General features: G+C 40.2%; 1 long non-coding RNA gene across 1 annotated transcript in view; it reads right to left on the minus strand.

The window, feature by feature from the left end:
• LOC132659827 (uncharacterized) overlaps nt 1-25,926 on the minus strand; it is a 159,692-nt gene that overhangs the window by 71,798 nt on the left and 61,968 nt on the right. The gene's annotated exons all lie outside the window — the stretch shown is intronic.

Here is a 25,926-nt window from a genome sequence, read left to right on the forward strand (position 1 = left end):
CTCAGTTGTGTCCAGCTCTTTGCAACCCTGTGGACCGTGGTCCACTCGGCTCCTCCGTCCATGGGATTCTCCAGGCAAGAATACTGGAGAGGGTTGCCATTTCCTACTCCAGGGGCTCTTTCTGACCCAGGGACTGAATCCTAGTCTCCTGTGCCTCGTGCATTGGCAGGCGGATTCTTTACCACTGAGGCCCCTGGGAAGCCTGCTCAATACGGTATCATTGAACAAAATATACTAAGTGGCTGATTCATGTTGAGGTTTGACAGAAAACAGCAAAATTCTGTAAAGCCATTATCCTTTTTAAAATTTAAAAAATAAAAAACTAAAAAAAAAAAATAAATAAAAAAATAAATAAATAAATAAATAAATAAATTGTAAAAAATTTATAAATTTTTATAGTTTTCAGGCACCTAGATTTAAAAACAATTCCAAATAATCTCCCATTTTCTTTAAGCCAAAGGGCTTCCTTAATGGCTCAAATGGTAAAGAATCCACCTGCAATGCAGGAGACCAGAGTTGTATCCTTAGGTTGGAAAGATCCCCTGGAGAAGGAAATGGCAACCCACTCCAGTCTTCTTGCCTGGAAAATTCCATGGGCAGAGGAGCCTGGCAGTGGGCTACAGTCCACAGGGTCCCAAAGAGTCAGACATAACTGAGCTATAGGTCAAAAATCTTTAAGCCAATCCATTCTTGATCTGACTTAAAAATTCAGAAACATAATTTCATAGACAAAAGATTTTGCTAATTTTTCATAGTGCAATTCTCATAGACATAAAAAATAGTATTCTTAAAAATCTACTTAAATGCATTTAAACTATAGTTAATAATACTGTGCCTCAGAAAGTAAAGAGTCTGCCTCCAGTGTGGGAGATCCAGGTTTGATCCCTGGGTTGGGAAGATCCTCTGGAGAAGGAAATGGCAACCCACTCCAGTATTCTTGCCTGGAGAATCCCCATGGACAGAGGAGCCTGGTGGGCAACAGTTCATAGGGTTGCAAAGAGTTGGACACAATTGAGCGACTTCACTTTCTTCCTTTTTTCTTTAATAATACTGTATTGTACCTTTGAAAGTTGCTAGGAGAATATATCTTAAAAAATTTGATCACAAGAAAAAAAACATTTTATAAATATGTGTGGGGATGGATGTTATTTGGATTTACTGTGGTAATCGTTTCACAATACATACAAGTATGGGATCATTATGTTGTAATGTATTGAAACTAATGCATTATATGTCAAGTATGTCTTTTAAAATATATTTTCAGTTAACATTTAACAGAGGAGCAACTAATCAACTTACTAAAGCAGCAGCAGCAAAGCGTAGTAGAGTGATATTATTACTACTTCAAGATGTTCACATATTCTTAGACTTGAATGACAAAACTGTCCAAAAGGAAAGGTTACGTTATCTGTCAACAGATGCTTCCTGAGATTTCTAGAAAGAACTTTCAGGAGGTTGAGGCAGTGATGGTGGCTGGGAGCAGGGGGTAAAACACAATGCAAGGTCTACTCGGGGGCAGGGGGGTGGCCTGTGTAACATCAACCCAAATCAAGTAATGGCCACAGAACATAATCAAATTAATGAGAAAAACAATCAGCTAAACTACAAGAGTCCTTTCCCTTTGTAGCAATTCTTTAGAAAGACATGTTTTTCTTGTTTCCTTTTTCTTTTATGAATTGCTGTTTCCTTCTCTTATCTGTCCCATCTGGAGAACTGCTACTTGCTCTGAAAACCCCAGCTCCCATGTTTCCTCCTCTCCAGAGCTGTTCTTAATCTTCCTCTTCTCACTGCCATGCAGAAGAGAAACCTGCCTTCTCAGCACTCTGAAATGTTGCATTTGCAGCAGCTTTGTCTTTTTCCTCGAGACCAGGGGTCAGCAACCTATGGAGCATGGGTCAAACCTGACCCACTGCCCATTTCTGTTTAGTCTATAAATTGAGAATGTATTTTACATTGCCAAGAAATGGAAAGAAAATCAGAAGAATATTAGATGATGTGTTAAAAACAAGATGAGAGTCAATTTGTATCATCTGTGGTTACTTCCATGCTACAATGGCAGAACTGAGTTGTTGTGACAGAGACCATATATAGCCCACAAAACATATTTACCCAGCCCTTTGCAGAAAAGCTTGCCACCAACTGCTCTGTGGGGAGGGCTCATCTGTCACAGTCATGTAACCATCATGTCCTGTTACCATAGGCAGAGCACGATGCTCCACACTTCACATGCTTTATCTTTCTTAATCTTCAGCAACTCTAAGACAGAACTGCCGCATGATTTCCATTTTATAGATGAGGCAACCAAGGCTCAAAGATGGTGAGAAGTTCTCTGAAAGTTACATGAGTAGCAGTTTGTAGATGCGTGATTCAAATGTAGGTCTGTCTGCCTCCAGAGGGAACCCACAGGGTCATCCTAATCATCATCACCCAAGACCTGAGGGCAGTACCTGGCACTGGAATAAATCAGTTACATTCCTCCCTGTTGCCCTCAACCATACTTCTCCATTCAGAGCAAGGTACTTCAACACAACTTCCATGAGTCTTCCTGAGCAGAGTGAGGGCATTACTACTAGATGAGTTTATTAATCTATTAATGGCATGTGTTGACATATCCCTTGAGCTGGGCTCTGTGCCAGGGTTGAGATACAGAAATGAGGGAGCTTGCCATCTAGAGATGAATCCTGGGCCCTGTATCCTAGAATAAGGAGGCAGAAAATTCTTTCTGGATCCTGTCCAGCAGAATAGTTGAGTAGCAGATACAAGATTTCATGGATTTGATTTGCATTTCTCTAATAATGAGTGATGTTGAGCATCTTTTCATGTGTTTGTTAGCCATTCGTATGTCTTCTTTGGAGAAATGTCTATTTAGTTCTTTGGCCCATTTTTTGATTGGGTTGTTTATTTTTCTGGAATTGAGCTGCATAAGTTGCTTGTATATTTTTGAGATTAGTTGTTTGTCAGTTGCTTCATTTGCTATTATTTTCTCCCATTCATAAGGCTGTCTTTTCACCTTGCTTATATTTTCCTTTGTTGCGCAGAAGCTTTTAATTTTAATTAGATCCCATTTGTTTATTTTTGCTTTTATTTCCAGAATTCCCTTCACACCAGTCAGAATGTCTGCGATCCAAAAGTCTGCAAGCAATATATGCTGGAGAGGGTGTGGAGAAAAGGGAACCCTCCTACACTGTTGGTGGGAATGCAAACTAGTACAGCCACTATGGAGAACAGTGTGGAGATTCCTTAAAAAATTGCAAATAGAACTACCTTATGACCCAGCAATCCCACTTCTGGGCATACACACCGAGGAAACCAGAATGGAAAGAGACACATGTACCCCAATGTTCATCGCAGCACTGTTTATAATAGCCAGGACATGGAAACAACCTAGATGTCCATCAGCAGATGAATGGATAAGAAAGCTGTGGTACATATACACAATGGAGTATTACTCAGCCGTTAAAAAGAATTCATTTGAATCAGTTCTGATGAGATGGATGAAACTGGAGCCGATTATACAGAGTGAAGTAAGCCAGAAAGAAAAACACCAATACAGTATACTAACACATATATATGGAATTTAGGAAGATGGCAATGACGACCCTGTATGCAAGACAGCAAAAAAGACACAGATGTGTATAACGGACTTTTGGACTCAGAGGGAGAGGGAGAGGGTGGGATGATTTGGGAGAATGGCATTCTAACATGTATACTATCATGTAAGAATTGAATCGCCAGTCTATGTCTGACACAGGATACAGCATGCTTGGGGCTGGTGCATGGGGATGACCCAGAGAGATGTTATGGGGAGGGAGGTAGGAGGGGGGTTCATGTTTGGGAACGCATGTAAGAATTAAAGATTTTAAAATTTAGAAAATAAAAAACTAATAAATAAATAAATAAATAAATAAAATATCACATTAAAAAAAAAAAAAAGATTTCATGGAGGCTTCATGGTAAATGTTCTCTTGTTTCACAGGGAAGTCCTCATTGATTTTATTAAGTGTTTTTTCCCCTCATGGGGAAGATGTGGTGGTCAGTTCATATAACACTGTGCTTGCTACCACAATAGTAAGGGTTTTCTACTTTGCCCACGACTTCATCTTGCCATGCCTAGGAAGGAAAGGGTTGCCCTTCCCATGTCCTCACCGCTACTTGGGCATTTACTGGGATCCTTTCCCTGGTGGCTCAGATAGTAAAGAGTCTGCCTGCAGTGTGGGAGACCTGGGTTTGATCCCTGGGTCGGGAAGATGCCCTGGAGAAGGAAATGGCAACCCATTCCAGTATTCTTGCAGGGTAAATCCCATGGATGGAGGAGCCTGGCAGGCTACAGTCCATGGGGTCGCAAAGAGTCAGACACTACTGAGTGACTTCTCTTCTTCTTCTTTGGAATAAAGTGATTTCTTTAATGACCACAAATTGCCTGAGGCCCCAAGGGAATGGGGAGGAGGGGATGGGTGGGGAATCTATTAATTAGTTGCGTGACTTGGTCACTTAAAACACTTCCTATGTTTTATTCTCTTTACTTGGAAAATGAAGATAATAACAGTTATTAGCTTGTAGGGATGCTATGAGGATTAAATGAGACAAAGACAAGGATCTTTTGCACTGTAAGTTCTCAAATATTAACTGCTGCCATGACCATTACTCCTACCAATGTTCTAACTACTGCTAACATAATATTACTAAATTCCAAAAATCTAGTCTTAAAAAGAGCAGACAGAGTCAGGCTTTGGACATATGCTGAGTGCTGGGAAGTGTGCTAAGCAGTAATGGCATCATTACAGCAGTTTCATAGGGTGCTTTTTGCTGGAATATTTTTCCAGGCACAGTATCATCTTGAGATCCCTTCCTGAAGCCCCTTTGGTGTCCAGTTTAAAGGAATTAACTGGAAACCAGGTCTTCATTCTTTAAAACCATGGGCCCAACTGGTACCTCTAATGCTACCTTCTATACAGTCCCTGAACACCTCACCAAAGCTTTCAACCCCAGCTAGACAAAGGCACTGCCCAAATGTGTATCTACCTCCAGGTTTCATCATGCTCAGGGCTCTTCCTTCAAAACAGAGCCTCACCTGTGGATTTTATAAGTTCCTAATGGGGCCTCAATTGTAAGCCTTACCACACAAAGGGTTTGTGGGCCAGCTGCATTGGTGTTACCTAAAAGTTTGTTTGGAAGGACTGATGCTGAAGCTGAAGCTCCAATACTTTGGCCACCTGATGTGAAGAACTGACTCATTGGAAAAGATCCTGATGCTGGGAAAGATAGAAGGCAAGAAGAGAAGGGGATGGCAGAGGATGAAGTGGTTGGATGGCATCACCGACTCAATGGACATGAGTTTGAGCAAGCTCTGGAAGTTGGTAATGGACAGGGGGAGGCCTGGCATGCTGCAGTCCATAGTATCACAAAGAGTTGGATGGGACTGAGCAACTGAACTGACCTGACTGAAAAGCTTGCTAAAAATGCAGAATCTCTAACTGTTATATCTTCCTCTTGAATTGATCCCTTGATCATTAAATAGTGTCCTTTTTTATCTCTTATAACAGTCTTTATTTTAAAGTCTACCTTATAAATATATATGCAGCCAACAGAGGAGCAAATACCATCCTGTATAAGGCAATGTATAAGGCAAACATCATCCTGATTGCACCTGATCTCATCAATATATAAGGCAAATGTTATATACAGCCATAAAAGAAGAAATTGACAGTGATACAATAATAGTGGGGGATTTTAACATTGCACTAACATCAATGGACAGATCATCCAGATGGAAAATCAGTAAGGAAACACAGGCCTTAAATGACATATTAGACCAGATAGACTTAACTGATATTTACAGAGTATTTCATCCAAAAGCAGCAGAATATACATTCTTCTCAAGTGCACATGGAACATTCTCCAGTATTGATCACATGCTGGGCCACAGTAAATTTAAGAAATTGAAACCATATCAAGTGTCTTTTCTGAACATGCTATGAGATTAGAATCAACTATATGAAGAAAACTTAAAAACACAAACACATGGAGGCTAAACAATATGCTACTAAGCAACCAGTGGATCACTGAAGAAACCAAAGTGGAAATAAAAAATACCTAGAGACAAAGGAAAATGAAAGGTCATCCAAAACCTATGGGACACAAAAAAAGCAGTTCTAAGAGGGACGTTTATAGCAATACAGTCTTACTTTAGGAAACAAGAAAATTTCCAAATAAACAACCTAAACTTACACTTAGAGCAACTAGAGAGATAGGAACAAACAAAACTCAGAAGTTGGAAGAAGAAAAGAAATTATAAAGATCAGAGCAGAAATAAAAGAGACACAAAGAAGACAATAAAAGATTAATGAAACAAAAGCTGGTTATTTGAAAAGATAAACAAAATTGATAAACCTTTAGCCAGACTCATCAAGGAAAAAAAAAGGAAAGGACTCAAATCAATAAAAATGCACAATCTCCAGGCCTAAGCAGAACTACTGAATCAGTATCTATATTTTAAGATGATTCCTGGGTGATTTACATGTACATTCATGAATGAGGACTGCTGCAAAGCAAAACTCACTTAAGAAGGTAAGATCTAGTCTCAGGAAACAGGATCTATGGTAGGATCAAGATGTGAGCACAGCAGAAGGCAAGTGATTCCTCCCATCACCCATCTGAGAGCCTCACTCATTGCAAATCAGGTGCTACACATGGGGTTGCGGAAACCCCAGGTAGTCCTGGATTCAAATTTGAGTTCTAGTAACACTCAGTGTGCATCATCTCTGAGCATTTCCTCCTTCTGAAGATCTCAGCAAAAGCAGGAGAACGTTTAACACTCAACATCAGCCTTTTTATAGATCACTTTTTAGCTCTATGCTCAAACACACTTTCTCTTGTTGCAATAAACACAGAGAAATAAATAGGACTTGATTCCCCCAACATCGTTGAATTCCCACGAAAGCAGAAATGAGTTAACAACATACCTTTGGCAGGCTCTTGCCACCTACATTCTGAAGACAGCAACATCAGCAACAAAACTTCCTCGTGTTCTTTGGAGCTTCAATTATTTATGAAGTACTTTTGGATAATTCTTTGAGCTCAGATTTAGAAGTGGTCAGGAGGGAATGTTATTACGATGCCAGTTGTAAGTAAGGGGTTCAGGGAAGTTATCTGCCTACACATTGATGGGAAGATGCTGAGCTTGAGTTTGTGTGAAGCAGTTCCACAACCACGCAGTATGGACTACCTGAAGCCCGATACTGAGCTATGGGAGTTACATATGAGCTTTGTTTGCATCACCTCCATAGGACAGGCAGACTTCATTTGACTGCACTGCACTTTATTGCCTTCCCAGGTACTATGTAGTTTTGTTACAAATTGAAGATTTGGGGTGATACTGCTTCAAGCAAGTCTATTGGCACCATTTTTCCAATAGCCATTGTTCATAGCATGTCTCTGTATCATTTTGGTAATTTTTGCAACATTGTAAACTTCTTCATTATTATTACATTTCTTATGATGATCTTTGATGTTCCTAGTATGAGTCACTGAAGTTTCAGGTGATGGTTAGCATGTTTTTGTTTTTTAGCAGAGAACTGTATTAAGGTATACGCTCTTTTAAGACATAATGCTACCCCATGCTTAATAGACTACAGTATAGTATAGCTCTATAACTACTATAAAAGATAACATTTACATGAACTGGGCAACCAAAAATTTGTGACTCCGTTTACTGTGATCCTTTCTTTGCTGTGGTGATCCGGAACAGAACAATATGTTGGAGGTATGCCTGTACTGCACCTTGGTACTGTTTTGCATTTGATGAAGCAGACCTTTAGCCCAACTGCAAGTCACCTATGATCTCCCAGTCCAAGTTGCAGGATCTGGGTGCAGGTGGGTCCAACTCCAAAGCTCAGGGTCTTAGCTGTGAAACTGCTTTCTCTCTACAACATTCAGGCAAGGGATGAGGTACTTCCTCATCTGCTTTAGAATTGTAAGGCAAAATGATATGAGAAGGCAGAATTTTTAGACAAGCAAATGCCTAATCAAGAATAAGCAGCAACTTGCTGTTTCCCATTTCCAGCCCTCTACCAGTTAACGAAAAAGTTCTACCTTTTCCTCTGTTTCTTCTGTGATTTAGTCTCAACCTGAGGCAGAGGGTACAACCCAGAAAGAATTAATCAAGGGTGATGTATGGATGTGAGAGTTGGACTATAAGGAAAGCTGAGCACAGAAGAATTGATGCTTTTGAACTGTGATGTTGGAAAAGACTGTTGAGAGTCCCTTGGACTGTAAGGAGATCCAACCAGTTCATCCTAAAGGAGATTAGTCCTGGGTGTTCAATGGAAGGACTGATGCTGAAGCTGAAACTCCAATACTTTGGCCACCTGATGCGAAGAGCTGACTCATTGGAAAAGACCCTGATGCTGGGAAAGACTGAAGGCAGGAGAAGGGGACGACAGAGGATAAGATGGTTGGATGGCATCACCGACTCAATGGACATGAGTTTGGTTAAACTCCGGGAGTTGGTGATGGACAGGGAGGCCTGGCGTGCTGGTGGCAAAGAGTCACACACATCTGAGCGACTGAACTGATGTCTCAGAGACTTGTCCCAGATAAGGTTAACAGCAACACAGATAATATGAATTATTATTTATAATAATATGCAACGCTTTTACCATGTACCAGGTACCACACTAAACACTTTACATGTATTTGCTCATTTAAATCCTTTAGTCACACTGAGGCCAGCATAAAAATCCCCATTTTGTAGCTAAGAAAACAGGATCAGCAAGGTGGATAGCACTTCCCAAAGCTGCATGGCTATGTTAAAGTGAACCCAGATGTGTCTGACTCCACAGCAGAGGCTCATCACCTTGTGATGGACACTCAGAGGCCATTTATGCAGGTGGTGGTGCATTCTACTACCTCTTAGACTAGATAAAATAAGACAATTAGAGAGACCTGAAACTTCTGGATAAATATAACTATGGGGTTCTTTAGCTTTTTAAGACAGTGATTCAGACAGTGGTGCTCAAAATTGCCCCTGGGTCAGATTTACCTGAAGGCTTGTTAAAACACATGTTGCTCTCCTCCTCCCTTGCCCCTCCTGGTGAGTTTCTGCTTTTGTTGGTCTGGCAGGAGGCCTGAGAATTTGTATTTCTAATAAGTTCCCAGGAAAGGCTATTTAATTTGCAAAACCCAGAGCAAAGCAAAGATACTGGGCTCCTCATTCAAAAAGCAGGGGGAAAGTGCCATTAATTAAGGCACTAAAAGATAAAACGGTTTCCTTTCTACCATGGTCCCTCTCAACTAGTCATAGGTTTTTTATTTGCCGTTAATGTTCCAAAGAAAAAGTAAAGTTAAGAGCATGAAGTTTACTGTTCACCTGTAAATTGCACAATGCCAATTTTATAGAGTGCATAACTCATCTGTGGAATCATCGAAATTATATGACTTAATCTTTCATGGTTTCTCTCTCTCTACATATATATATACACACACACACACATACATACATATATTCCATTCTAATTAGAAGAGTGGAACTGCCTCACAAAACTGAGTCCATTATTTTAAATTTCACTTAATATATTTGCATTCTACCAACTTTCCCCGCTTTTGAGTTACTGATGGGTAAGGAAGCTCTGAAAAGATAAGGAACAACAGGTTGCCTTCTCTTTCCCTCCAGTGTAAGCGGTTGGCTAATTCACAGGTTGGAGAAGATATGATAAGGCTTCCTGGTGGATTGTTGTTCTTAGAATGCCATTGCTTTTTTTCTGGGTTCCAAGAAAGTTCCAGTTCAAATAGAAAGTGTGATCTCTCTGAGCTGTCATAGCCCTTCACCTCCCTAACTTGCCACATTTGATTCAGTTGCAGACCTAACATGCTTACCTTACACTTGCTTCAAATCTTACTGAACTCTCACACATGTGGGGTTTCCTGGAATTCTATGCTCATGGGATACTGTGGATGCTGTTTTTGAATGGGGAATCTACTCCCACCAACATTCTGCTGTCCTCTTTTTTTCCATTGGAATTGAATTACAAAAAAAGAATTTCAAGATGGCAACAACATCAAACCAAGTATGAGGCCTTTCTTAGCAAGAGGGCCCTGCCCAGGTGATAATGACGATGCTGTTCTGGGGTCCACAGTTTAAGAACCTCTGATTCCGAAACTTCTATAATGTTTCAGTTCACTCAGAATGTATATACTCAAGGTCATGCAAAATTTTGCTTCTTATCGCAACAACAAAGGCTTCCAAAGTTTTTCTAAAAGAATCAGATTACTTCTCAAACAAATGTCTCCTACAAAATGACATTTTAATAAGCTAAAGGGCAAGAAAATAAGAAACATCCAAATTGAATTTGTTAAAAAATACATACGGTATTCCAAAAGTAAAGGCTTGAGGCAAAATTTAAATCATATTTTACTGAACCCAAGAGTTTGGGAAAACGCTGCAAGATACTCAGCTGGATTTGGGACGTCTGAAGCATTCTCTATTTCTAGAATTTCATTTTGGTGGGTTAGCTCCTGACCTGAGCTTATTCCACCAAAGGGTATAGGATTTCAATCGTGTAGAGAGGAGGCTATTTCCACAGTTAAAATTCTTATTTTTCATTAATTTTCACTTACTTTTTTAGGTTAATATAATTAGCTCAAGTTATTTCTGTCCTATTAGCAAGGAAGAATTTCCCTTTTTTTCACCCCACATTTTTTTGTCTTTGTGGTGTGATTCAAGGATAAGATCTGCAAGTTTCAAAGCAAATTCCCTCAACTCTGAAGCTGATCCCTTTCACCTTGACAGAATATTTTTACTCCCAGCAAGTGTGAACATTTATAACAGATGTATGGAAGCAGATTTTGTTTGAGAATGAGCTCACAGGTGAGGTCTGCTCCACAAAAGTGCAAAGGTTATCCCAAATCGTAGCTATTACCATGTGGATACCTGGGTACATGCACATCTTTCTACCCTGTCGGTTCAGTGCAGCTGAAGACTAAAAGGATTAATTCTGGGGTTTTCACTTGCTTTAAGTTTATGGGTTTGAATCATTAGCAAATTTATGCATGATCAAAGCATAAATTTCCTCTTTTCTGGGAAACCTGTTTTCCCTACACTGCTTCTGTCCTTTTGGCTTTTGGTCAAATTTGCTAACATGCTGCTTTAATCTGTTTTCCTACAGTTCTTTCAACTCTTTGGGCCCCAGTAAAAGAAGAAGAGGAAAAAAACATGGCTTCTCAAGTCTATGATCTTGAAAAAAGAACATGACCTACATTATGATGGGGTTTTTTATACATCAGGCTTGAAGTGACCTGAAACAGGAGGCACAAGCACCTTTGTCACTAACTTTGTGTGACCTTGGGTAAACTGCACCACCTCCAAGGTTCAGTTTTTTATGAGTAACATAGGACTCTCACCTCTTATCCTTAAACAAATGTTCTTGAGCACCAGATTTGTGTTAGATTCCAGGCCCTACCTTCAGAGTTTGATCAAGTAGTTGTGTCAGAGACTCTTCCTGTTACTGAAAGAAACTAGGGTTGTTTGGCAAAGCCGAGAGTAGAAGTGACATGCATGGCTACTTTGCCAAAGTGTTTCACAGCATCTAAATGCCCTTTTCCCATTGTCAGGTGACCCTGGAAGCCATATGTTCCAGTGATAAACCTCCAAGATGGAAAAAGGACAGAATCATTGCTTGATAAGGAGTCACGGGACTCATGGTAGGCTTTAAGTAAAAGATGAACTTTTATATGTTAAGCAACAGGTACTTGGAGGTAGGCTTGTTTCTGCAGCATAAACTAATTTATGCCAAATGCACAATCAGACATCCAAGGTGGAGGGCTGCTGTAGCAAAACCTTAAAAGATACAGCATCCACTCAGCAGTGAAGATACTGATAATGAAGAATAGAAATGTGGATATTGTTAATTCAGTGACAAAGAAATTTTGTTTGAACTGTCACCTGTGATAACTTGGGAGGGAGATTATGTGTGCACTAAGCCACCAGCTCCAATGGAAAAGGTTTAGAAAACAGAACTCATTAGTGCTTATTGGACACCAATGGCATCAATCAGCACAGTGCCATAAAAGAAAGTAAGGAAAAAAGAGAGACATGCTCTAGAAAGAACTGGCAGAAATGAAAGGCAACAGAGCCCAGAAATGTGATGCCTTTAAAGATTGCAAAATCCACTGTAACTGGACCGTGAACTGTGAGAAATAGGATATAAAAAGGCTGTGAATAACAAATGTCCAGAAACATACATGATCCAAATGACCCAGGGCAAAGATCAGATTTCATGTACGGCCATTCAATTTGAAGGAATCAACAAAGAAATGAGGCAGTTTTGAGGGCTATGTCTCAGCTATGTGGATGGGGTTCCTGGCTCATGAGACTGCATGCAAGCAAGTGCACTGAATGTCTTCCGAAGTTTTGAGAAAGTTGTGTTTGACCAAAAACCAAGAGACTTAAAATGACCCTTCGCTCTCAAACTCCCTTGATTAGAAAGCCCTTAAGGAGGGCATATACCACAATACGCACTTTAGATAGAATAAAGGAAAATCAGGGGATATTAAGAACTTCCCAGAGGGTGGAACTGGGTGCTACAAGAAGTAACAGACCAGGGACTCCCCCGCTACTCCTTGAGAACACAACCAAGGTCTCGCTGAGGAACCTCCCCGACATTCGGGTCGGAACCAGCATTGTCCATGGACCCCTCAGAACTGCCGCAAACCAGTGACTGTGTGTGTCTCCCTTTAATATATTTAAAAGTATTTAAAGTCAATACGCCAAACGGGAGTGCTGACTGCAGCTACCAGGTCTCTGTTCCATCATCCTACATTGGGATTATATGTGGAAGAGTGGCAGATAACGTGCCTTTTTAATTCATAGTTCTCTAGCCCAAAAGGAGCCACATCTGCACCAGGTAATGACTACTGGCCACCACCCAGAAATTCTTAACTTTGAGCTTCATGCATCTATTCAAAGCGACTTTTGAGTTGTATTTCTCAGGGAGAGATTCAATATGTTCTCTGTATAGGAAAAAGGGGGAAAGGATGGAAAGTAACAGATATATTTATTGCTCACTCCGTGTCCTTGTATTTCCTGGCACTTCCCAGTACCTTGTAGGAGGGAGGGTCCTTGTACTAGTTACAAGCCAAAGCACGGTAGAGCGCTATGAACACTCCATGCCCCTTTATTGAGATAACAGAACCAGAAAATATCAGTAGCTTGTACCCTGGTCACTACTTGGAAAACAATAGTGGGTAAAACCTGCAGCAAACTTTAAGTGAGGAAGAAACAAACCCTGGTTTTGTCAAGTTACTGAGACTTGGAAATTAACCTACCTTATCTCGATCAGTGTGGTAGGTTTGGGATAGGGTCCTTTTTAAGAAGTGTCCTAGATGTTTCTAATATAGATGGCAGGTAGATGCCACTTTAAGAAACACTGTCTGAAGATTGCCATTAGCTAGGTTGTTTTAAAGGGCCTTAGAAGAGAGGAATAAAAAATTTATTTTCAATCATGGCATCCAATAAATGAGTACAGGCATTCTTAGAATGTTCAGAATATTTTCTGCCTTAAATGCATGATGATTACAGTTTAAGTGGAAACTGGATCTACTGTACATGCTACTGGTATAAATGACACACCAGTCAGGAGAGCCAAGCAACAACTTAAGCACTCAGAACATCATACAATGCACACCCACTGGGCCCTGTTTCCAGGGTGCCAGAGACTCAGCTTTCTTCCACACTGGATGGGGACAGAGAGTTCAGATCTTTCCATTGCCTCCTGGCCAAATCAAGCCTCTGAGACAGGCCAGTCCTGTTGGTGAGCAGAAAGAGTTACTCTCATTCTTTATCTCATAACAGCCACTCTTGCCAATTTGGAAACCATGTACACTTTGAAATGGGTGAAGTTGTACCTTATCCAAGAACCCTTCCAAGGTCTATTCCAGCCAGTTCTGGTAGATCTTACTTCTGGGTCTATCCTTTGCATTGTAAAGTATCATTTTTTTAGTGTCTCTTTCCTTAAGCATCAGTTCAGTTCAGTTGCTCAGTTGGGTCTGACTCTTTGCAACCCCATGAATTGCAGCACGCCAGGCCTCCCTGTCCATCATCAACTCCTGGAGTTCACTCAAACTCATGTCCATTGAGTTGGTGATGCCATCCAACCATCTTATCCTCTGTCGTCCCCTTCTCCTCCTGCCCCTAATCCCTCCCAGCATCAGAGTCTTTTCCAATGAGTCAACTCTTCGCATGAGGGAGCACAAGTATTGGAGTTTCAGCTTTAGCATCAGTCCTTCCAATGAACACCCAGGACGGATCTCCTTTAGAATGGACTGGTTGGATCTCCTTGCAGTCTAAGGGACTCTCAAGAGTCTTCTCCAACACCACAGTTCAAAAGCATCAATTCTTCGGTGCTCAGCTTTCTTTATAGTCCAACTCTCACATCCATACATGAACGCAGGAAAAACCATAGCCTTGACTAGATGGACCTTTGTTGGCAAAGTGGCATAGCAGCTGAAAACTTAGGTTTGATTATTGCACTTATATACTGAGAAATGTTTGATGAGCTTCTTTCTCTCTCTCTCTCTCTCCCCCTCCTGTTCACTCACCTATAAGGGGAGGGTCACCATGAGAGCTAGGTGAGGCAGTGCATGTTATAGCACAATGCACAGTAAGAGTTTAATTAACTTTGGCTATTTGCATCAGACTGTACTGTTCTCAGTCTAATCTTTCATTTTAGCCTTTTGCTGCCATGCCCCAAATATTGGAGATTAGTAAGTGCCCAACTTGGAGTCACTGCCAGACCTGCCTCTCTGGGATACGAAGGAAGGTATTCCCAAACAATTTAAACTACTCCATAACCAAGTTCACTTACACTATACTTGAACAAATCTTTGTCTTTTTTTAAGTTTAAAGTGAACCTTGACACTGAGTTTGCTGGTAGTTGTGGGCTAACAAGTCTGAAAAGCCTTTTTGATATGCGGGGAAAAACAACCTTGAAGAGTACATTCTCCCCATCACCATTACTATTAAACTAGCTTGAAAAAGTAGTCAATTTACTCTGAGTTTAGAGATGTAAGGCAAGGGAAAGGACTCTATCTTGGGTTTACATAAAGGGTGTGTATGTCTTCACTCAATCTGGATTTCTTATCGACATTAGAGACCTTTTAGTGAAGGAGAGGACCTTCCATGTTAATTAGCCTAACCATCTACCCAGGATGAGATCTCTTTCATTAATGCTGTTAACACTTTGATAGGGTACCCACTCTTTCATGAATTATTTGTACTTGTTAGAGAAATGTATTAAGTATGCCTCTCTATAACTTGTATTCATTAGTTGAGTCCTGTATCTCCCTCAGCTCCAGTGTTTACATTTGTGAAATTCGAATCTGTCCATACGAAAGGGAAGGGCAGTCATGAGGAACCAGTACCTTCAGGAGTGGAGCAGTCCCTACTTGAAGCCTTTCCAAAGCTGCGATCTGATTACTCAAACAGTCCAGCAGCCAAGACAGAATTTCCTTGCACTAAAGATTCATGCACTAAAGAAATGCTGCTTAAAATTCCTCCTTTCTCATCCTCTTCCCTCACCCACTGCTCCTGCTTGGTACCTTGCTCTCCAAAGAGAAGACACAACAGCAGACAAATGAACTCTTCTTGGGGAAGCAAAAGTGAGTAAATCAGCAAACAAGCAAAGGAAAAGTTTATTTTAGATGGTGTCCATAATAAAAATAGCATTTATGATGTGATCCTCTCCATGCACAAGTGTACAAATTACTGAAAGGATGGCCTGTGAATAATAAAAAATAAACACTCATTCCTCAATCCCAGTCTGAGCATCTTTTCAATTTTTCTGCTCACCTTTCTTCTAGTTCTGAATATAAAAGCACTTAAAATCAGGGAGATAAGTTCTCTGAAGTTTTTTAAGGATGGAGAGAAAAAGACTGGGCAGACCAAGACTGCTTTAGAGTGGGCAAGGAAAGAGTGGGAACACATCCTGCCTTTTGTCTATCACATGCAGCACTTAATACCACCATAATCACATGGATGTGACTGAAACCCTGGGGAGTCTGTGGCAGACGTTTGATTCTATTTCTCAATCAAGTATTTTGAGGCAGAGTTCATTTATACATTCATTCATTCATTCATTCATCCAAATACTTTTGAATGCCTTTTATGTGCAAGGCAGTGCCTCTGTAACTTAATGGTAGTCTCCAATTATGTGGCAGTTCTTCAGACGGTCAATAATACCTTTATCTCCACTGTAAAGATGAGCAGTAGAGTCCTACAGATGTTGAGAACTGGCTAAGGACATTCTAAATTTCAAATATCTATCTATCTATCCATCCATCCATGATGGGAGGCAATCCATGAGAAAGAACTTGGGAAACAGAAGTTTGGCCCTGGGGAATGGTAGATGGTTCTGTCATTTCAACATGAAGTAATTAAAAGTGCTTTAAGAATTCTGTTAAGACTACAAAAAACAAACTTGGAGCTACCCTGTTTGCAACTGAAGCAAACTGTTCAAAGTGAACAATTTATTGGATGTTCACTCTGTTGGGGATTCATATCTTATTTTTTTCCAATCAACATCGAGCACCATGTCAAACACATAGCAGATACTTAATTCTGTAGAACTGCAGAGCTGTAGGTGGCTTTGGAGACCAACAGAGACAAACCTCTGAATTTTTGTAGATGATGAATCAGGAACCTGCCTGAACCATTAGAATAGCTTCCTAATTTTTAAGCCTCCATCTCCCCTAAACATAGCTATTATCTCTCTCTTAGCTTGACCAATGGTTGCATATCTGTGAAGTTTCAGCTGGCCTCACACTTGACCCAACTCTCACTCAACCTCAAAACAAAATTAGTTTTCCCTTATAATTTTCAAAGCATTTCTTGACCCTCGTCCATAGCATTTCCCACTACTTGTAATTAAACTTTAATTTCTGTGACTAATTTTAAAAGATCTATCTCCTAACCAAGCTGTGAGTGCCATAATCAGTTCAGTTCAGTTCAGTCGCTCATTCGTATAGCAAGGGCTAATTCATTCATCACTGTATTCCCAGTGCCTAGTATGATTCTGGCACACTGGAGCACAATGAATATTTATAATATTTGTTGAATAAACAAATGGTTGGAAGGCATGCACCAGACCTCTCTTTAGAAGACACAGATCTGATCAAGTCTTTCCTAACTAAATTATTTGAGTTCCCCAGTTTTTGACGGTGAAGACATAATGTCTTAGCATGTCTGAGAAGAGCCATCACAGTTTAAAGAGTTTTTCTCTAAGTTGCTCAGGTCCTTTCAGACCACCAAGTCTTTGCATACCCGGTGTCCTCTAAGAAATGTCCTGCCTGCAGTTCCTGACCAAGTGGTAAGCACCCACTCACTCTTCCCCTTGTCAGTGAGGTATAGACTCCCAAAGTGAGGGCTGGTTGGTTGGTTCTTGTTGTCCCCATAGCACTTTTTCTATTCTCCTATGGAAACAGGAGGGGTGACATGGAAAGGGCATACATTCTTTCCCAAAACCTGTCCCTGAACTGCCTCTACTGCCCCTGAGGCTGTTGTGAATAATGGAAGAACAGAGGCAGCAAATGGTCAGGGGTCCTTCCACCACCTTCAGAGCTCTGTCTCCTGTTTCTTTCCCAGACTTTCTCCTCATCTCCTTCTGGCTTTTCCAGGGTCCCCACTCTATATAAGGTATGATGAGTTAGCTCCTTTTAACTTTATTCCCAGGAAAACACACTGGAGTGGGTTGCCACTTCCTTCTCCAGAGGATCTTTCTGACCCAGGGATTGAACCCAGGTTTCCTTCATTTCAGGCAGATTCTTTGCAGACTGAGCCACAGGGGAGCTCTTGAGAAAGGGGGCAGGAATTCCCATATCATACTCAAGGAATCCTAGCAAGGCATTTTCCAGAATAAAAAAGCTGTCTCAGGGCTTCCCTGGTGACTCAGAGCATCTACTTGCCAATGCAGGAGACATGGGTTCCATCCCTTATCCACGAAAACCCCATATGCCGTGAAGCAACTAGGCCTATGCATCACAACTCTTGAGCCTGTGCTCCAGAGCCTGGCAGCCACAACTACTGAAGCCCCTGTGTCCTAGAGCCTGTACTCAGCAGCAAGAGAAGCCACAGCAATGAGAAGCCTGCACACCACAACCATAGAGTAGCCTCCACTCGCCACAACTAGAAAAAGCCTGTGTGCATCAATAAAAATCCAGTGCAACCAAAAATAAAAACATAAATAAAATTATTGAAAAAAGCTCCCTCTTCTGAGGGAGATTCTGCCATTCCCTTCACATGCAAAAAAAAGGGCAGTCAAGTTTCTGGCTTTATATTGTAACTTTTCCTTCCTCCTGTAGAGACTTACAGCCTAAGCAAACACAAGGATCTTTTGTAAAGCCACTTCACTTTGACATCTCAGATGCTCAGCTGGTTTTGTAACAGTGGTCACCGATTTATCCATCGCCCCTCTGAAGGTGACTCTGTGAACTCCAAGAAGGTCAAAGAAGAGAGGCATCGTCAGGAAGGGGGTATTCTTAGAAATGGCTCTGCAGACTTTAAATTCCAATTCCTCTTTCTGTGTTCAGACCTCCTGTATTCAGACCGATTGCTCTCAGTCAAGTTAGTTGTTTTATGACTCCTGTACTTGACAACATAGAAACGAGCCCCACTGACTAAGACAAGGCAGCCAGACCTGATGATACTCCCGTTTCACCTCCTGTGTGTGGTCTCCTCCAGGTGTGGAGAGGCCAGAAGCTCAGGCAATCAATTTTTGGTCCTTAGAGAATAGGGTTGCACATTTCCCCAACTGTTAACAGGCACAACTGAGACACAGGACTTGAGATCTGGGAGATGTTTCCTCCTGACTGACCCTCCAGCCCCCAAAGCAGACAACTAAGCTATGGCCTCTATTTAACATCTCCATCCTTTCATTCATTAAGTACAAAGGACATAAAGAAGAAGAGAGAACAGGCACAGAGAGTAAGCCTAGATGGATGTAATTCAGATAGATCTTACCAAGCAAGCAAAAACCAAATTTAATGGGCTCAATTACATTTAAATCCAGTGCTCTTTTTTTTTTTTACTGAAACAAAATCATTAAGAAAATACATGATAACATTTAGTAAAACTCCTAAACACACTGAAGACATTAAAAATGATTAGCAATGAATGATAACTCTTTATATTTATGTAGCAGTATATTTAAAATTTTCTTTTCAGTGCCAATAAAGGGCAATCTCACATTACTAGTGAAAATAAAGGAGAGAGGGTATTTTTATCCCAATTTATGGATAAGGAAATAGTTTCAAAATCTGAGATCATATGATGAATCAAAAAGATACTCTCTGCAGCAACTGGGGTTATGGCAAAAACAGATTCTAGAGGGTTGTTATTTTTTTAAACTAGTCTATCTTCAATTCAGTCCAGAAAAATGAGGGTAAAGCAAGTCAATGGAAGAATAGAAAAGAGATGTTTCTTTTTCCTTTGAAGCAAATTAAACTGTAGTCATCAGAATCTGAATACGCAAAATCTGAAATTAGTCAATACTATACACTTATGAATTTATAAGACAAGCAGTGAAACATACTTTTTGTATTTCTAGGCTAATATGCCAATTTTGACCTGCATAAATAATAAACATTTATGCTGCACTTGCACACATACCTCTGCAAACTTTATCATACATAATCCAATATTTTTTGTGGCTGACAAATCAGCTGTCATGAAAAGAGTATTTGGGGCAGGCAAAAGAAACAAAGAAACAAAAACCAGAGACTCAGGAGGGGCCCAGATCACAATGGACTCTTACTGTCAGATTAAGTGTACAGGCAACAAGTACAGGAGCCATACTTAGCAATGAAGACAAAGTGTCCAAGGATATTATAGTCATCCATGCTTGGCCAGCTGGTACAAGTCAGGCTCGCTTGGTTATAGGTAGATAAAAGACATGTACCTTTCACCATTCTACATATGACCCAGAAATCTATGAGAAATCAATTCCTCAAACATTTAGGATGAAAGAAAGTGACCAGTAACTATAGTTATGTCTGTCTGTATTACTCACACACACACATTCTACCCACCACCAATCACATCCAGTTTTTTTAAAATCTCTCCCTTCAATATGAACTCTACCTAAAATTCCAACCTGTTGAAAGCCTCAGGTATGAAGTCACTATCCTGACTAACAAGAAGTTTTCTCTCTGTATACACAAATCGTGACAGCTGAAGCCCACTATGGGTCTCTGTTAATGGATCCCCAATTTAGACCCTGGGCAATTTCAGCCAGGCCATATTTAACAGGGGGCCCTTGGCTCCAGTATCCCATGTCTTGGTGGATCAGAGTTTCACTTGCCAACCTTCTGGGCTAGATGCCAACCTTATATTTTTAGAATAATCAAGAGGCAATCTGGGGCTGGAGTTTTGGAAGTTTGGTTATTTTTCCTCTTGTTTTATTCAGAGCTGGTACTAGGTATTTTCAATCATTTGAATGAATCTATTTTATCAACATAAATTCATTATTTGTTTAATGAAATTCTTTAATTTTTAAAATAATGTTCACTGCAACATGCTCCTGGGCATAAGTACAGAAAATGAACACATTAATTATAATAAAACATTCAAGGACTGAAACTAACTAGGAGAAAAGACAGTAACACATGAGACTCAACATCTACCATACATGTATATGAATATGGTGCCTTTTTCTATCTAAAATGCATCTCCATATCTACCTGTTGGGCAGTGGCTCTGCTGTTCTAACATTTTGGTGAGAAGAGAAGAGGAAATGATGATGTGTGGTCATCTATTCCCGTTGTTCTCTTCCCAGCACTGTGCCACGCTCTGAAATGCCTGTAGCTCACCTCTGAGAACATTTTTAGTTTCATGCCACAAAGGAGACACACATTAATTATAGGTTGGTAAAGAGGGTACTGGAATGCTGTGGAGGCGCATTCCATTTAAATAGAAAGGAGCGCATGTGCTCAGAGGGTTTACCCTCATGCATGCCCTTACTATTGACTGCACCCTTCCTCCATGTTGTGATTTTCTTTGTGCTTGTGTGCATGATAGGTCGCTTCAGTCATGTCCGACTCTTTGAGACCCTATATACTGTAACCCGCCAGGCTCCTCTGTCCATGGGATTCTCCAGGCAAGAATGCTGGAGTGGGTTGCTATGCCTTTCCCCAGGGGATCTTTCCAACCCAGTGGCTAAACTCTTGCATCTGCTGCATTGGCAGGCAGGTTCTTTACCACTAGTGCAACCTGGGAAGCCCTAGGTGTGTTTGCTATTGCATTTAATTTACACCACTCTAAGAAATCTTAAAAATCACAATGTGAGAACACACTGAGAGCACACTGTGTTTGGAAAGGAAGATAGTTAATGAAGAAAATTTAAAATATGTATTTTGTGTGTTAGTCATAATTGTTATTCAATCTGATGAAGCTAGAATCAATTTTCTTGATCTGTGACTGGACCAGTTGGGTGACTTCTCTGGAAAGGCTTGCTTTGGATACAAAAGATAAGTATTTCCCTCTTTCCTTATATGCTTTACCTTCCAATTTCATATTTGTTTTTGGATATTGTTCTCTTCTATTTCACATTCTTTGTCAAAAATTTTCAAAACAAAATAGGTTCACTTTAAATATTATAGAAATCCACTAAATAAAAAGTAGATAATCAACAAGGACCTACTGCATAGCACAGAGAACTACATTCAATATCTTGTAATAACCAATAATGGAAAAGAATCTTAAACAGTAATATGTGTGTATGTATAACTGAATCAATTTGCTGTACACCTGAAACTAACCCAATATTGTAAATCAACTATATTTAAATACATTTTTTAAAAAAGGAATATACCTGCCCTAAGAGCTTATATAACTTCTAGGTAGAGTACATCATGAGAAATGCTGGGCTAAAAGAAGCACAAGCTGGAATCAAGATTGCAGGGAGAAATATCAATAATCTCAGATATGCAGATGACACCACCCTTATGGCAGAAAGTGAAGAGGAACTCAAAAGCCTCTTGATGAAAGTGAAAGTGGAGAGTGAAAAAGTTGGCTTAAAGCTCGACATTCAGAAAATGAAGATTATGGCATCTGGTCCCATCACTTCATGGCAAATAGATGGGGAAACAGTGGAAACCATGTCAGACTTTATTTTTGGGGGGCTCCAAAATCACTGCAGATGGTGACTGCAGCCATGAAATTAAAAGATGCTTACTCCTTGGAAGAAAAGTTATGACCAACATAGATGGCATATTGAAAAGCAGAGACATTACTTTGCCAACAAAGGTCCATCTAGTCAAGGGTATGGTTTTTCCAGTGGTCATGTGTGGATGTGAGAGTTGGACTGTGAAGAAAGCTGAGCACTGAAGAATTGATGCTTTTGAACTGTGGTGTTGGAGAAGACTCTTGAGAATCCCTTGGACTGCAAGGAGATCCAACCAGTCCATTCTGAAGGAGATCAGCCCTGGGATTTCTTTGGAAGGAATGATGCTGAAGCTGAAACTCCAATACTTTGGCCACCTCATGCGAAGAGTTGACTCATTGGAAGACTCTGATGCTGGGAGGGATCGGGGGCAGGAGGAGAAGGGGAATGATAGAGGATGAGATGGCTGGATGACATCACTGACTCGATGGCCATGAGTTTGAGTGAACTCTAGGGGATGGTGATGGATAGGGAGGCCTGGCGTGCTGAGATTCATGGGGTCTCAAAGAGTCGGATGCGACTGAGTGACTGAATTGACTGACTGAAGTGCCACGAATTCTCTATGTGAAAGAGAGATAGGAGATCTGTAAATAATTTTTAATACGGACAGAAATGCAAATTTTATTTGTGTTCTATTATCACATTTGTACTGGACAAAATGATCTATATGCAGATTGGTCATACAGCTTCACATTTGTTTATATAAATGATTTGGTCAGAATAATGAAAATATCCCTGTATAAAAACATTTACAAAAAATGGGTTAGAGATCATTAAGGATCTAAATGGTAAAATGTGAAGCGAGACAAAAACATAAAAATAATTAAAATATAAAGTATTTTGCAAAAACATTATAGAAAAATAGGTTACAGTAAACTGGATCCCTTACCACTCATTCTCACATCATTAATAATACTGCAATATTTCACATCATTTAATGCCATGTCATTAATGTCATTTTAAAACTTTTATTAGTGATGTGCTAATGAGAGCCTAAAGACTCTAATCTGTTACAGAGGATGTAGTCAAGACTAACACAAACAGAGCTTCCCTGGCAAACAAGCATCAATTTTTTTCCCAATATAAGACGACTGGTCAATTTTCTATTCCATTGATGTTTCCTGTTACAACAATGAAGTAAGGTATATTTTCTCTGTAACAGGATGACTAATTTGGTTATTGGCTTTCTGTTTCAATTTCATCTTTTATTTAAGTTAGTTGAAAATACAGCCTCTCTATTCTTCTTCCACATGTTCAGGGTCAGATATAAAAGTAATTTATTCCATCTGGCTGAATATCTGAAAGGGATTTTGTCTCGTCAATTTTTCTCCCTATTATTTTTTTAACAAGCTTATTATTCAGGTAAGATAATCAACTGGGATTCATAGCCTATAATGTTGCCCAATCCAAAGAGAAATTGTGGATATATCTCAAAATTCATATTTGAACGTGAAATCACATAGATGGACTAAAGCTGAGAAATCCTGAGAAAAAGTCATTTTCTTATTGCATGGGTCTCTTTCTCTTGAGACCAGACTCTACATTTTAGAGACAGAATTTTCTCATACCAGTCACTTTGTGGTAGGTGGGATAGTGAAGAACTTCAAAATGCTTGTGCAGATGATATTTTGATCATATGGACGTGTTTAGAGTTTTCTGAACATTGGCCTTGTGAATCCCATTAATTGATGGCTCTTTGAAAACAGAAGCTATATCTTATACATCTATATATGGTAAATAGCTGCACAAGAAATATCTGTTAAATAAAGCATCAAGAGAAATTATAGACTAGAGAAAGGTAGGAGATAAGAGGTTCTAAGGACGTATGTCTAAGTAGGCACTTATATGTATTGTGTGCTTTATTTTTATCAGAAGTCCTTATCAAAATGGCCATTTACTTGGGTATACCGGGGTGCAATCACTCCCCTATTTGACAGTCCTGTCTTTGAAGTCACTAAAGGCTAAGTCAGGAACAGCCAAGAGGATTCATCCCATAAATCAGTCAGTTCTGTTGAACTGGAGGTGATCTCTCGGGCTGGTGTATAAGGAAAGAACTCAGACTGTACCTGGGCTTAGTGGAGAAAAGGGACATGATGGCCTTCTCTGGACTTTATAGTTAAGGCAACCTTCTCTGTCTGGTAGCATGATCCTTCTCCCAGAGTCAGCCCTCATTCTTCTTTCAAAGCCCAGATCATGTTTAAGAGAAATTTGCAGATCCCATCCTTAAACTCAGAGAAGGCAATGACAACCCACTCCAGTACTCTTGCCTGGAAAATCCCATGGATGGAGGAGCCTGGTAGTCTGCAGTCCATGGGTTCGCGAAGAGTCAGACACGACTAAGCGACTTCACTTTCACTTTTCACTTTCATTCATTGGAGAAGGAAATGGCAACCCACTCCAGTGTTCTTTCCTGGAGAATCCCAGGGACAGCGGAGCCTGGTGGGCTACCGTCTATGGGATCGCACAGAGTCAGACACGACTGAAGTGACTTAGCAGCAGCAGCCTTAAACTGGAATCAGTCACCTTTCCATTCCTGCTCAAACAGCATGTTATTCTGGCCTTTATTCTTTTATCTATCACTGTCTCAGATATCTTTGCATCTCTCTACCTACCTACCTATTTAGTCATTTACGTCAATTTCACTAAAGCAGTTGCTCTGGGGGGATAGGGGCAATCTTCATTTTTCTGATCCCACGTGCCCAGCATGGATGGGCTTTACTCATAAGACATGCTCCATCATGATGATGAAGGAAAGTGAACAGTAGGCTATTTGACAAAAGGCCACCCAACTGATCATTGCAGGGATTAAGGTGCTGATGGTATGTAAAGAGGGATGGAATCTCTGCTGTTGCAGACTGATCTGAAACTGCAGCTATGGAGGCAAGTGTATGGGATTCCATAGATGAAGTGTCAATGGCATAAGATCATTCTTGACTTTTTGCCAGTTCAAGAGGAGATTTGTAGCACCCTGAGTCATCCATTGCTCTAAATGTTATTCTACTTCATGATCTGTCACCAAGAGGGCATGACCTCAACCATCACTGAAGAAACAAAACCAGGAAAGCAGACATTTTAAAAAAAGGCAATGCTCTGTGATTCACAACTTGTAATTTGGTCAAGCTACTTAATCTCTATAAGTTTTAACTTCTTCTTCCTATAATGGTATCTACACTCTGGAATTAAGTACAATAATACATGCAAAGAGCTTTGCTTGGTATGCTCAAGTGACATTCACACAATTGTGAAGATGATTGGATGCACTACTTTCTTTTACTTTCTTTGCCATATCATTTCCACTCCTGTGATTTTGTTTTACTGCGTCTGAGTGAGAAAACTATGCTGTTGAAAAATACAGCTTGAATTTTTTGTTTTTAATCTGTCTAAAGCTAAAACAATTTTCTTTTTAATATCATGCAGCATCACCGAAATAAAAACTGAAGTCATGTGACACACTTAGCTTTCTCAAAAGGACACGTTTACTGATCTACACACAGCTAGAATTGCTATGAATCACGAATCCTTCAATTGATGCATGAGTCAGTTGGGATAGACGCCTTTAATGTACATTCCACGGAACCGCCAGAATTTTATATCCCTTCCCACTCTGCTACTGAATCCTAAAATGTTAGGCATCTAAACAACAGCATAAACCCAAACCTCATACTTATTCTTTAGGACACTTCCCAATCATTTTTACATGTGATTATTTCTGATTATCTCG

Source organism: Ovis aries, chromosome 5 (genome assembly GCF_016772045.2).
Source record: "Ovis aries strain OAR_USU_Benz2616 breed Rambouillet chromosome 5, ARS-UI_Ramb_v3.0, whole genome shotgun sequence".
Lineage (NCBI taxonomy): Eukaryota > Metazoa > Chordata > Mammalia > Artiodactyla > Bovidae > Ovis > Ovis aries.